The following is a 13153-nucleotide window of genomic DNA, read 5'->3' as shown; positions in this document are numbered from 1 at the left end:
AACACTGAATGTAACCTTCGCCTTGGAATGAACTGTCAGAGTGCCCTCTTAATGTCTCCTTTGACGGCAACGACCTGCGGAAAGAAAAACGTTCCGGTGAATTTCAATGTTGTGAAGGCCATAACTCGGAAATAAAGCATTTCCGGACACATGTTGTAATGAACTATTTTGATTGTCTACATGTGGGAATTATGCCCCGTATTTTTTAAACACTCTGTATATGCACGTATATACTTATATACAGATCCTTGTACATTATTTTCAGAATCTGCATATACAGTCTCGTTGTTTGCAAAGAGTAACGTGTTTAAAGATTTGTTATTCATCAAGTATGGACATTATAAATATATTTACCATTAATTAATGACAGTGTAAATATATGAATTGAATAGTCTACTGTGTTCGATAGTGGCTACCCTTGTTTTATTCCCTGTGACGTTACTCTACAGCCATTGCTAATTTCTCCTTTTATCTTTATTTTTATTGAAGCATTAGCATGCATGCTTTGTGCATTTCGAATTATATTTCCCGGTATTCCTTTTCATCGCAATGTTTATCAAAGGTCAGCTTTATCAAAAGCGTTTCATAATGTATTTGTGTATATGTGTGTGGTTTTATGTGTGGGTCTACGTTCTGTGACATAGTAAAGATGCAGTCCGTGCAAAAACCACCATTACATAGTCCATATTGCTTTGATGGTAATGAATTTTTACGCTGAATTAAATACATAAACCCGTTTTCGGGTGTTACAGTGTTTCTATTACGCTTTTTAATAAAGAAATAACTATTGTTAATTTCCCAATTTTATGCAAACGTCCATATGATCTTTTTGTACAAATTCAGAATCAAACTGGTAAAGCTAAGAATGCACATAGGAGATAAAATTGATAAAGACTCGATATCTAATTCAAAGGAGACTCTGTGTGTCCACTAACTATTCTTGGAACTTGGAAATGAAAACACCAATTAGGCCTATACCTGGGGTTGAATCTTGCCACTTACAGGCCGTAATCTGTCATTCTACCTAGCCAACTTCGTTTGTGAATATTAAAATATTCGAAATTTCAGAACGTGTAACTTACTACTCAATATATATTTTCAAAATAAAATGAATAATTTATTTCACTTGTGCAAAACACGTGTACCCTAAATAACAAAGCGCATCATGTGAACGCTCTATTACTCAAGATTTTATAGTTATTATTTCGTGTGTTCTTCTATGACTACGAAACCTGGATATTATTATTATTATTATTATTATTATTATTATTATTATTATTATTATTATTATTATTATTACAGTATCGTTCCACAGAATTATGACACATCGAAACGATAATAATCTAATCACTTAAACCCATGTTACAATGACAAAATTTCTTCAGAAAATAAAATGTACCCTTTAAGTGCTGTAAAATGAAATAAAACAGAACCACAATTTTCTTAAGGACCTCATATCTGTTTATCGACTCTGACTTGAAATTAGTAGATGATACACTTTTAGAAGTCTATGTAAAAAGGACAGAGGGCATACGAAAGGAACAAAGTTCTCCGATGTATGACTAGAAGATCGAGGTTGTGCAAATATTAGTCGTCCAGGGAAAATGTACCGGTACATAATTCGGCAAAAACGACGATTAATACTATTTCGACAATAAACTAATTTAACGGCGTTAGAAGCCGTTCCACCGTAGTTGAAGGATGACCTTGTCATCTCGCGCAGATTACGTGGGCGGCAGCACGTGAAAACCTTACGGAGTGTACGCATTTTCGCCTACAGCGCATCCAAGGTCATGCTTCAACCACCGTGGAACGGCTTCTAAATATCGAACAACCGTTAGCAGAGACGACTTTAATTCAAGCTCCATTATATTATTATTATTATTATTATTATTATTATTATTATTATTATTATTATTATTATTGTTGTTGTTGTTGTTGTTGTTATCATCGTCATCATCATCATCATTTGGACGTAGTCCGTGTGAAAATTTCTCCGACAAAATCTGAAGTACCGGTAATGGTTTTCTTGGGACAATTAATAAAGACAAGATTTTAATGAATAATAAAACATAATAAGTATCTGAAGAAGTAATAAAAATATCTTCCGTCACCTAAGATTCTGCCAGAGTAAAAAAAAAAAGACTTCAGAAAACTAAATTTTCACGTCTTACTCAGTTGAAAATATAACAAGACTTAAGCAAGTACCGGTATAAAAGAACTTCGACAGTTTCAAAACCATTGTATGACAGCAAAATTTGAATCTTTCGGAAATAAGACTCAACACGATTAAAAGCAGCAGAGGTTAGGTTTTTCGTGAGAATAGTAAAATTTTATACAGCTTGTTGCAACACAAAAGGAATAACAAAATAATACAGGTACTGCAAATCATGTAATTACATTATGTACAATACAGTTTAATAGATGTACCTATCTAAGTATAATTTGTTACATCAGTTTACAGATTAAAACTGCTACTGGCCGAAAGAGAAACGGATGCCAGACAAGATCTGTGAAATATGTCAGATATTATATTCGTCCCAAAACGGACCACTTTGCTTAATATTTATGAATTATTGTTGTTGTTATTATTATTATTATTATCATTATCATCATTATCATCATATCATCTTACGTTGATTGGAAGTACAAAATACGACATAAGGAAAGCATGTTCGTAAATTGTCAGTGTTGCCTCTATGGAATTAGACGAGACCCAGCGTTGAAATGACCACCACGTTATCCAAGTTCTCCTTTTTGTCCGTCTAGTTTAGGTCAAGAGTTAATACGAAAAAATTCTCGGCACCGGATGAAGGACGTACAACGCACTTGTTTTGCTGGTACTACTACTTCCATAAGAATTTCATATATTTCCGACTGCATGGCTTTCGTTTCTAAACGCATTTTTTTCTCATTATACTAAATACAACTACAACAAATTTAGATATTTTCATATAGGCCTATATACATGTCTGTAGCATTCCTGATATTGAAAAAGTATTTCTGACATTCCTTCTATGTTGTCTATCCCGTCTATGTAAAATACAAAGATTTTTTTTTGGTAAATATTAGACGAGTTTTATTCATATCCAGAACCTATAAGTAAATTGACCTGAGAATAATAGACGATGTAGAATCATGTTGAAAGGAAATTAATTATTGATATTTATTTGAAACTAGTAACACAAACTAGCCTTTGTTAAACTGGCTCAAAAGTTATCTTTTTTATATAAGATTACACATAAATGTGACTTGTTTTTTTTCTACAAGAGGAAGTGTAAGTACAAAAATCATAGTCAAAGGCTGTTATTTGGAATAAAGTCTTAATTGCTTGAACGCTTATCTTCTTTCTCATTATTACGGCTTACTTATTTTACAATACTTCAGTGAAAACTAATTTTTACAGCGTTACATGCTAATCTGTCAACTCCCAACGATGACAAGATTCAGTAATAATAATAATAATACTAAAAAAGGTAAAGGTAAAGGTATCCCCGTAACATGCCATGAAGGCACTTGGGGGGCATGGAGGTAGAGCCCCATGCTTTCCATGACCTCGGCACTAGAATGAGGTGGTGTGGTCGGCACCACGCTCTGACCGCCTTTTACCCCCGGGAAAGACCCGGTACTCAATTTTATAGAAGGCTGAGTGAACCTTGGGGCCGTTCTGAAAGTTTGGCACCGAGAAAAAATCCTGTCACCACCTGGGATCGAACTCCGGACCTTCCAGTCCGTAACCAGCTGCTCTACCAACTGAGCTACCCGGCCGCCAATAATAATACTAATAATAATAATAATAATAATAATAATAATAATAATAATAATAGTAATAGTAATAGTAATAGTAATAATAATAATAGTAATAATAATAATAACAATAATTATAACAATAATAATGTCTTCCTATCAGGGGATTTAGGCTAATTGACCTGTTCTGCTTTCATGACATCTATTGTTTTGGTCTTCCTATTCTTCTTTTACCTGTTTCTCAGTAGTTGGTTTGTTTAGATAATCTTGAATTTATCATTTTTCGAACATGTTCGATCCATTTTCATGAGTATTGATAGTATTTATAATTTTTACAGAGGTGGGTTACTAGCTCGCCTTAAACCCCAAACCTGGAGGATCAGGTTTTTATATAAGAGTTTTCTTCTCTTAGATGAATGATTTCACATTCTAGCAGTTTCATCTACCCTGCTTTATGGTCCGCGAATGGTATTTTCATCGGCTATGTCGATTAGACAATAATAATAATAATAATAATAATAATAATAATAATAATTTCATGTTCAGTATTTCATTTCTTAATGCAGTGATTCATTGTGTCTTCTGCTCCATCTTATTCATCGATTTGAGACATGGAAAACTTACATTTACCAACTGTAATGATAAATCTATGAATGTTTACGATGTTAAGAATCTTTACAAAATCGCCTTAAAAATAATTATTGTATACTACCTGTCTATATCTTTATTGAGTAAGTAGGCGCATTTATATTGCAGTAGCCTATTTATTAAGAATACACTCAATAAAAGTCCTTATCTGTTAAATGAACAGTTTGGTCTCCCAGCAAATAAACCGACCTTCCTGTTTTATTCATGGACGTGAAAGCTCAACTTTTCTCTATCACGATAACTCGTCAATGCTCAAAATATCTTCATTTCTATTCCACCTTTATACAAAGCAGATAGGAACATTACAATGGATGTAACATTCGGTACTTAAGAACGCATGAACTGAATCCGCCTGGCTTTGAAATCGGTTCAGTGGTATAAACTCTGGGAATGTACAAATGTTGAGGATAGGATAATATTAAAATGTATGAGAGAGGAGTGGATTCCAAGGACGCATATTGGATCAGCGGTAGGATCCAATACGGTGTAGAAGTCTTCAGGTTCCGTTACAGCCGTAAACTGTTCAGAAGCCTCGGTGCTAAATATTTAAAAAATGTGCTGGAGCATATGAATCCCTACGTCGCTGCCACCCGGAAATGCAGAGTCGTGTGTCGGTTGTTTTGAAGCGCCGGATTACCGCTCCGGCGCGGCGGCAGGCGTCTCCTAGCAACCGCAAACTTTGTCCGGGCGGGAGGCCCAATCGATATCTGTCTTCCGGAATTCAAAACTGCACATTTCATAAATCGTAAACACGGCACCAGAGCTTACTTACCCCACAACCCGGTCTCCCCTCTTCGTCTCTGTCGCCCTCAAAACAAAGCTTTCCTTTCCCTTCCGGGTCACTATGCAAACCGCAAAGCTTATCTCAAGCTGCTTTACGTTGCAAAATTTCGACTGTATTCCCTATTTAAGCCTTTAGAGTTTTAGACCATATTTAAGTATATAATAATAATAATAATAATAATATTATTATTATTATTATTATTATTATTATTATTATTATTATTGCTTACACTGCCAGAAAGAAAGAGGGGGGGGGGGGAATTTGTATACAGAAAGAAGACAAAGTTCTCTCTGTACGAGTGCATTCCTCTATCATTGTCCCACGAATTCTCCTTTGCCATTTCATCTCCCTCGGCCTTCCTAGCGAGAACAACAATGAATATTAGATACTTGATGTGAACATTAATATATCTATCACGTGACCCGTATTTCAACCAAAACCAAAATATTATTATTATTATTATTATTATTATTATTATTATTATTATTATTATTATTATTATTATTATTATTATTATTATCACCTTCACCACAACTACGGACTGACTGTTCAGATTACAGTCCACAAATTGAATTTAATGTATGGTAAACGAATCTTATGTTAGATAACTTGAATTCATCACCACATTTTTCATTTAATGATAGGAAATTAGAATGGAATGTTGATTTCTGTGTTATGAAAGAACATACATCAAACTGCATAGACTAGGTACAGTTTATAATTATTTTTCGGGTTCTTCTCAAAGTATTTAATTATACAGAGCAGAAACCTGGGCAGTTACTACCGTACCTAGCATACGAACAAGTTGCTAGCAAGTTAAATTAATTTGTTGAGGAAGCCGGTTAATAAATGAAAAGATAAAGTGAATAGCATTGTAAGATAAAACAGTATTACGGGTGCTAGAAGGTTGTTCTTGAAGTAATAGAATAGAGAAAGCTAAAATAATACGGGCATTTTAAAAAATGCTAAATCAAAGAATTCCAAAGAAGAGAAAAGAAGGAAGGAAAGGCCAAACGAACAAAAAATAGATGAGATTAAACGACGTATAGATTACCGTGATCTGATAGCCGAAGAAGCGAATTGTTACAAGCAAACTTAACTTTGAAGAAAGGAAAGCAATTGAACTGTAGAAATTCCTTTGTAATAAATTACCATTATGATGTATCATCGCCACCATAGTTGTTTTTACTAAAACATACCTACATAAAATATTCTTGCACTAATACATCGCTGTATGATCTCTGTATAGTAAAATAATTCTAAAACAAAATTAAAGCGATTACGCATGATAATTTGGAGTCTCAATCAATCCCAAATAAATTAGGAGGAGTAATTGCCCTAGCAATATCTATTGCTTTTTACTAAGGAGCAGACATTTCCTATTTTATCTAATTATTTATGTTATTATTTTGCTCCTGTTTTTAGGTTATTTTTGACTCTCCTTCAATATGGTGATTATCAGAAATTTCTGCACTTCATATTTATGAACATGCATTTGATGCAAAATTGTACTAAATTTGATTCGCACACTTACACATTAGAGATCTGTTTCGAGAGACAGCCATCTTTGCTTTTAAAAGTAAACTCCTATTTTAATAAAAGTAGAAATTAATTTTCTTTCTGTATCTAGCCTATTTATAATTTTGTTATTATTGTAGTTTTGGAAAACTACACATACTGCATTTTGCCAACCAGGAAATCTCGGAGTCTAGTCTAATGGTTCAGTATTAAACACATTTAGCAGCTTCATAAGTCAACCTTTTTGAGAGGGTTGGAGATTCCAATATCTGAAATATTATGGATGAAGTTAATGCCCTCTCGGCAGCTTAAATTTAAAACTATTTGGTAAATTAATTCGAGAACATTTTATTGACCATTTTTATTATGAATATGATTAGATGAAATTTTTTTTTTTCAGAGAGCTACATAGAGTGATCACTTTCATTAACAACCTTGCACCTTATGTTATATGTGTGAATTTGTATGTCACATGACTCATATCGTCGCCGGATGCACTATTCAGATGAATTAACACTCGTGAGAAAAGATCTGCAGCAAGATATATCTGTGAACTAAATGCACAATGTCCTCGTTCCATTTATCACAGTGTACGGCTGACCTCAAAGTGTGAGATAAGCATAATGTTCAGACTTCAGAACTGGTATTAGTTAATTAATGTAATGTATACGTATGTCTAGATTTCGACTAGTCTCTGATTTTGCAGACTAAGGAAATTGTACGGTGTGAATTATTATGTGAAACCTCTTTCTACCGCAGTATAACATTAATATGCTATAACCTGCATGTCATATCAGCTAATACAAGAGTGGGCATAAGGGAGGGGAGATATAAATGATCGATTTCACTTCTTCCACAATATTGCGGACGTAGCTGCTGTGTTTACATCCACGGGTAACTATACGGACTCGGCTTCTCTTCCGCTTAGGAATGTACAAAACTAACGAGGCATCCCAGTACATTAAATATTTCAAATCAAGTCAAATACGTAATATAGGGATTCATATGGCCACTAGGGCTTAGCGCTCATTAGAAATAATCACTTATAAGCTCTAGATCGCCTATACTGTTTGATCAGAACAAGTTTGTCTGAATTGGGATGATTACTATTACTAGTATCATAAACTTAAAACAGTTACGAGATGGTAGGCTGTTAGACGCGTATGCGCAAGATTTTTCATTAGTTTCATTTTAGAAAAAAATTGTAACAGACATACTTGAATTAAAAAATTTCCAGCGTCTTAACTCCGAAATTAACGTAAGTTAGGAGACTTGTCATTAGGTAATAATCACACAATTCCACGTCGGTTTTAGTGTTATTTGAAAAAGTGCATTGTTCTCTATGACTCGTCTATGTGCTTGAAATGCGAAAAAATTGATCGGACTGCATTTGCAACTAGTAGTGATTGTGGGACGCTTTTCCATTAACTATTCTTGTAGGTTCTTGAAAACTCTCATTATTTCAACCTGCATAAAAAATAAATTAAAATAACACATTCGTTATGGCATGTAACAACTATTTTATTAATTAATAATCCTATTTTAAATCTTATTTATAATTTTATGTTTGCCACTATTCTTATGTTCAAGATCGAAGTGCCGCCTGATATTATAATATTTTATATAAAATCTCAACTGAACAGTTGAGTGAGCATAGAGCTTCCGTCTTGTCCCCATATTTCTTGAAAATGAAAACGAAACATACAATTTATTCGCCATATCCCACCATTTTACACATCCCTGATTAGAACGCTATTGTATAAGTTCAACCTCTGCTTACTGTACATACAAATACGGGCAGGGCATGGTTGCGCCCCAAGATTAGGTAAACTGCAGCAGATAAAAAAGGGTCCCTGTTTTGTAGGCATAGTTGCGCCCCGTTCCCATCAGGTAGAGAAAAGGGTCATGGCATGGTTGCGCCCCGATGAAATAGGTAGAGAAAAAGACATTACGGGAACTCGAGCTTCGTAATCAACCAACCTTTGTAATTTCTTATTCGATTTAATATTCGTTATCGATACCGTTAAAATGAACACCATGAAGTTGACAGTACTTTATTAACTGTTTTTCTACTGTTCATGCAGTGATTATCGATAGCCTACCGTAAAAATTAACATCAAGAAGTTGGCAGTATTTTATTAAATGACATATTCAAATTAGTGAGTCTTTGGAATATGGGACCTCAGCAATCTTGACAGTTTTATTAGTGATTTCCACATCATCTGTGGCGTATAGTGAGGTTAATTTAAAATGAATGTTATGTTTGGTGAAAAGGGTAAAGAGTTAATAATTTACAATGATTTTAAGTTTCGATTTTCGAAACCCTATACCGTATTTTATGGCATTCACTTCCATGTGTACTATGCCCTCTCCATTATCCTATCTGATTTCAGTGCAGCTACCATTATAATATTGTTAAGTAATTTATATATTTTATGACAATCACTTTCGTGTGTACTATGCCCATAGGGCGCAACTATGTCATGTCTGTTCTGCTACCTGATTTCTTCGGGGCGCAACTATGCCATGTCCAGTCTGCTACCTGATTTCTTCGGGGCGCAACTATGCCATGCCTAGACCTCCCAATTGACCGCGGGGCGCAACTGTGCCATACAGACAAATACAAGCAGACAGGTAGATTATTTGTGGAGGGAGAAATGAAGAGGTGGTGTATGTAGTGCCTGCGCGGGAACATACTGCCCATGCCTGACCTAGTAGTAGAAGTAGTTGATGTGGAATACTGTAGTCAGAAGTTAAGGTTCACTTTCGACATTTCTCGCCTCGGTTACAACTGTTCTGGATTCAACTCTTGCATAGTGTATGGGTGCATGGTCATTTTTATGGTAAATGAGTGTTGCAGCTAGAGCTTTGTTATTTTTCCGATTAGATTTGATCCATGGCGCTGATAGGAATGATATCTGTAGAAAGCAAGATCGGAAGGTGAAGACTCTTTCTGTTTTCTTTTACTTCCCTCAGTTTCACAATTTCACCTAAATCAATAGTCTCCATTTATTTAATGATTTATTTAACTAGCTAGCTAGCGAATACAAATTATAATTATAAAACAAAAATGTTTCTAGCCACCACCGTACGGTGTGGTCTTAGCCAATAATATAATATAAAATTTACAAGAACAGTTTAATAAATACAGTAAGTAACTTAATTCAAACCAATAAATAACACACAACAGCAAAAAAAGAAGAAAGAGAAAAAACACACATTAAGACGTGTATAAATAAAGACAGAAGCCAGTGATATTCAATAAAAACACGAATATAGTCGACAGAAATAAAAGGAAAAAATACATTTGTTAATATTATATATAATGAATGATTTTATAAATTTCTTTTGTAAAAGCTCCAATTTTAAAATATTTAAAATTTGGAAAATGGTTTGTAATTTTATTATAAAGTCTTCGGCCGAAACGAGCACCATGTTTAAGAGCTGCACTTGTATGACATTTAGGCTCAATTAATGGGAAAGTAGACTTTTATCTTAGAGTACGATATTCATGTCGATTAGATTTATGTTTTATTTGATTTCTGTGGTACTAAGTTAGTAAACTATATTTATAAATTTCTTCAATAGGCCTACTTTAAATACTTTAAAATCTGTATAAATTAAATTTGTTGGGTAATCCATATTTTTGGTCAGACAAATTTTTATTAATCTTCTGTGTAATAAAATTAATTGATTAAGTACAGGATTTCACCATATCTTTGTTTTCTATATCGAAGAAGGGCCCTAAAGTTAGCACAGCCGTCTCGAATGGACTTATTATGCCTTAGCACTCCTTTATTTATGAATGTTTACTGAAGTTCGAATAATGTTATGTAGGTTTAAGGTTCCGATGAAGTACCACTAGACTTTTTTTGACCTCCCGAAAGAGTACTACACCTCCTCAGACTGACGCCATCCGTATGCCAGTTACAATACTACAACACGCTGACACCGTTTTCGTTAATGTTATTGTTACTGATAAAAATTAATATTGAAATGGAAAGATTATATGATACAATAATTTTCCGTCAATTTCTGCACAGATGATATAAAAATTTTGTATTGCCAGTGAAAATTAGTATGTCTTGATGAACCTGCACCAAACCGTTTCCGCACATTAAAAATTCTACTTATATGACGATATATTGGTCTCTGCCTTAGGCAGCTGACCGAGAAGTCTTTGATTAAAGTGGAATTCAATTTTCTTCGAATACGGTACCATAGATGGACCTATACTTTGCTATAAATTAGCTCAGCAGATATTTACATAAAAGTCCCCGGCGGTCAAATTGTTAATATGCTCAATAATCCGCACCGATAAAGACGAGCTCCTCTTTCACACATGGGGAACTCTTCAAGCCACAAGACCGCATGGGTGGGAAGCAAGCTTGCCGGGAGTCTTGATCGGGATGCTAATCCCACGCGACATGCACGCACCGGAAGTTGGCATTGTCTGTGGCCCGCGAGCCGGAACTGCAGTTCCTTCACTCGGTTCCGCTCCGTAACTTCTAAGAATAATGAGATGCCAGGTGCGGTTCAGGGTTCGAGTCCAGGGGCGGGTCCCTTCTTGAAATAGCTTCAAATTATAGTCTCATTAGCCTGTTGCCATACTGGCAGAACACTGCAGTGGTCGGAGTGTAATTATTTCAAAAACTTTGTGAAGCTACGTTTCTGATGCAGTAACGACTAAGTACTATGTAGAACACAGACGATACTCGCGATGCGGCGAAACCTCTTTCAAAACGCATCAGAGAATTTTTGCTGGAAACGAATTCGAGTAGTCAGCAACCACAGTAGCGTCTGTGGCTATGCTCTAGCACGTTGGTCTTCCATCCAGGCGGGTCTGTGTTCAATCCCCGTCCAGGTCAGTCCCAGTGTGGGAAATGAAATAGATTTATTTTCCGTCCATTGGACTGGATGTGCTGTCCTGTGTTATCTCAGCGGTGGCTCTGCGCCATGCTGACCACACGACCAGGTAGATTCGCAATATATGCCTGTCAAGTGTTGTTCGGTAGAGGATTGTCGCTGCCAAACGGTAGAAACTCTGAGTTATTATTCATTCATTCATAGTTTTTGCCCAATGACAAGTCTTTCACTGCAAACTCAGCATTCTCCAATCTTTCATATTTTCTGCCTTCCTCTTAGTATCCTCATACTATCCATATATCTTAATGTTGTCTATCATCTGATATCCTATTCTGCCCCGAACTTTTTTCCCCTTTCACCAAACCTTCCAATACATCCTTGAGCCGTGCATGACGGCTGAGCAGTCAGTACAGTCTACTGCAGGGTCACGACAGTCTACTATAGTTTATTTCGACTGGCGCGCCATCTATTCTAAGTACATTTCCTTTCTTCATTCCTCATTGGCCAGCAGTAATTAAGGGTATCTGAGAGAGGGGGTACAGAGTTTAGCTGGGTAGCCGCGAGAGATAGTCATTTTGAAATGACTAATAATACACCCAAAATATTTGAAGTTGTCCACTTCTTCTACTGTCTCTTTTCGAAGTTACTAATAGTACACCCCAAGTATTTGAAGCTGTCCACTTCTACTGTCTTATTTCGAAGTTACTAATAGTACACCCCAAGTATTTGAAGCTGTCCACTTCTACTGCCTTATTTCCAAGTTACTAATAGTACACCCCAAGTATTTGAAGCTGTCCGCTTCTACTGCCTTATTTCGAAGTTACTAATAGTACACCCCAAGTATTTGAAGCTGTCCACTTCTACTGCCTTATTTCCAAGTTACTAATAGTACACCCCAAGTATTTGAAGCTGTCCGCTTCTACTGCCTTATTTCGAAGTTACTAATAGTACACCCCAAGTATTTGAAGCTGTCCACTTCTACTGTCTTATTTCGAAGTTAATAATAGTACACCCCAAGTATTTGAAGCTGTCCACTTCTACTGTCTCATTTCGAAGTTACTAATAGTACACCCCAAGTATTTGAAGCTGTCCACTTCTACTGCCTTATTTCGAAGTTACTAATAGTACACCCCAAGTATTTGAAGCTGTCCACTTCTACTGCCTTATTTCGAAGTTACTAATAGTACACCCCAAGTATTTGAAGCTGTCCACTTCTACTGTCTTATTTCCAAGTTAATAATAGTACACCCCAAGTATTTGAAGCTGTCCACTTCTACTGTCTCATTTCGAAGTTACTAATAGTACACCCCAAGTATTTGAAGCTGTCCACTTCTACTGCCTTATTTCGAAGTTACTAATAGTACACCCCAAGTATTTGAAGCTGTCCACTTCTACTGCCTTATTTCGAAGTTACTAATAGAACACCCCAAGTATTTGAAGCTGTCCACTTCTACTGTCTTATTTCGAAGTTAATAATAGTACACCCCAAGTATTTGAAGCTGTCAACTTCTACTGCCTTATTTCGAAGTTACTAATAGTACACCCCAAGTATTTGAAGCTGTCAACTTCTACTGCCTTATTTCGAAGTTA

General features: G+C 35.5%; 1 protein-coding gene across 1 annotated transcript in view; it reads right to left on the bottom strand.

Annotated features, from left to right (window-relative positions):
- LOC138711631 (uncharacterized) overlaps nt 1–13153 on the bottom strand; it is a 233224-nt gene that overhangs the window by 50997 nt on the left and 169074 nt on the right. The gene's annotated exons all lie outside the window — the stretch shown is intronic.

The sequence above is a fragment of the Periplaneta americana genome, chromosome 13, assembly GCF_040183065.1.
Source record: "Periplaneta americana isolate PAMFEO1 chromosome 13, P.americana_PAMFEO1_priV1, whole genome shotgun sequence".
Taxonomy (NCBI): domain Eukaryota; kingdom Metazoa; phylum Arthropoda; class Insecta; order Blattodea; family Blattidae; genus Periplaneta; species Periplaneta americana.
This window is presented reverse-complemented; position numbering and strand designations above follow the sequence as displayed.